The sequence below is a fragment of the Engraulis encrasicolus genome, chromosome 18, assembly GCF_034702125.1.
Source record: "Engraulis encrasicolus isolate BLACKSEA-1 chromosome 18, IST_EnEncr_1.0, whole genome shotgun sequence".
Lineage (NCBI taxonomy): Eukaryota > Metazoa > Chordata > Actinopteri > Clupeiformes > Engraulidae > Engraulis > Engraulis encrasicolus.
Window position 1 is genome coordinate 7,294,002 of NC_085874.1, and position 2,500 is coordinate 7,296,501.

Here is a 2,500-nt window from a genome sequence, read left to right on the forward strand (position 1 = left end):
ACCAAAGCACGGTGCATGGTATCGCTGTATTCTGTTGCATTTGAACCTACATGATCTCTCCTCTTATAAACGAGTAAGGAAGTTGGCTAGGCAGGCAGGCCGGCAGGCAGCTCTTACGGACGTAATTGTGCTGCAGCTCTCGCAAGGAGGCAGAGAAGAGTTTATTTATCATCACGCTTTAATCAGGTCTTAAAAATAATATGTGTGTTGCCAGAATGAGAGCAGCAACACGCCAAATAAAGTAAGTCATAAAGTTTGACCAAACTGAGGGGAGGAAGAGAGAGAGAAAGAGAGAGAGGGAGAGAGAGAGAGAGAGAGAGAGAGAGAGAGAGAGAGAGAGAGAGAACAAGAGAGAACAAGAGAGAACAAGAGAGAACAAGAGAGAGAGAACGAGAGAGAGAGAACAAGGGAGAGAAAAAGTAGGGGTAGAGATGGGTGGAAACCATTGACAGTAAATAGAATGGACGCCAAATCAACGCTATTTGCCATTCAACGCTTTGAAGCCAGATTTGGGAACATTCCAACTTACATTCCACCTTAGCAACGCCAAACGCAGGTGCTGATTGGACAACAACAAGACTTCTAACGGTCAATCAAACCATGTTCTGATGCTCATTGGTCAATTTAACTTTTAACATCTCTCTAAAACAAAACATCACCACAAAAAATCACCACCCTGGTAAGTTGGAGAGCAAGGGGACCTACTAGTTGAGCGAAAAATTATCCCCCTGGAGTGGCATTTAAGGGAGATACAGGGTTTTATGTCTCTCATAGGAATGAATGGGATTTGGCCATTTTTTGGTCTTTTTGGGTCCAACCTTGGCTCCAACTTGGCTTCAACAATGAAATAGAATTTTGGCCTCCATTCTATTTACTCTCAATGGTGGAAACAGATGGGAGGGAAGAGAGAAGCGAGGGAGAAAGACACTGAGTTGAAGTGGAAGAGGAATACAACTCGCTAGAGTTTATGAGAGAGAGGAGAGGAACAAATACGATAGACGGAGGGAAGAGAGAGCTTGTGAAGTAGTAAATGTGTGTGTGTGAGTGAGTGAGAGAGAGAGAGAGAGAGAGAGAGAGAGAGAGAGAGAGAGGGAGGGAGGTTTTCAGCTTGAGACTGAATGAGAGCAGGGGAGGTGAGACCATGCCTCTGGCTCCGGAGGCTGCACTTTATTAGCGGTGATCAGACCCGGGAGGGGATTACGGATTAGATTTTAAAAGGATTTAATGCTGTGACACTTTCACTGCCCAGATTGCTACATCTTTTTTTTTACCTGTGCTACACTTCCCAACCAAGCAGACCAATTACTCAGCGGCTCATAAACCACACAGCACACACCGGGCCCAACCTGCCTCTCCTGCCCACCCTGCCTCTCCTGCCTGCTACTCCTCCCTGTGTTTGAAGATGTAATACAGCACGAACACACACACACACACACACACACACACACACACACACACACACACACACACACACACACACACACACACACACACACACACACACACACACACACACACACACACACACACACACACACACACACACACACACACACAAAACCTGGCAACAACACTGTGGCACAGACTCCTAACAGCCAAAAGAAAACTATGTGGTGATAATTTGGTAATGGTTTATTCTCGTTAAGTGATGTATTTGGTCCTTAAACATTTATGGACGGTCTTAAACGATCTTTAATCTTTACCACCATTGCTTTATAATTGTGAATATATCATCAATATCCATGCCCATGCTCTTTGTGTTTCTTAATAAAAATATATAAGTGTATAGTATACATACAACATACGCACAGAAATAAATACCCTCATGCTTAAACATACACTACATAGGCAAAACAAACAAAGTACACAGAACACACACATAACCATGCACTACCACACTTAAAACTAAAAGACACACACACACACACACACACACACATACACACACACACACACACACACACACACACACACACACACACACACACACACACACACACACACACACACACACACACACACACACACACACACACACACACACACACACTTATTAATTGCAGTGCTAGATGTGTATTTTGTGGTATCGGCAGCAGAGATAATGTTCGCAAAATGCCACCGGGGTCAAACAAACAATTAGCAGCCCATTAAACCTTTCGCCTAACGAGGGGCCACTCACCCGCATAAGCCATGCGGCGGGCCGTTGTCGAGGTTATACACCCCTACACAGTAATTAGCATGTATTCATCGCCACCTCTCCTAAAACTCGGCAAGTGCTCAGACTGTAGATAAGCCTGAATACGTAGGAAGGCGGAGGAGGAAGAGCGGGAGGAGGAGGAAGGTTAGAGAGTTAGAGTTTTGCTATGCGTGTGACGGTGCTTGTGGCAGCATGCTGCAACATTAGATGAGGCTGCATCCTCCTCATTCCGAGCTCCCATGATGCAGGAGAGAGGGGTGACTCTTCCACTTAGTTATGGTTATGACCAAGGGCACCGCCAGA

General features: G+C 45.3%; 1 protein-coding gene across 1 annotated transcript in view; it reads left to right on the plus strand.

Moving 5' to 3' along the window:
* LOC134468955 (exostosin-1) overlaps window positions 1-2,500 on the plus strand; it is a 345,368-nt gene that overhangs the window by 86,732 nt on the left and 256,136 nt on the right. The gene's annotated exons all lie outside the window — the stretch shown is intronic.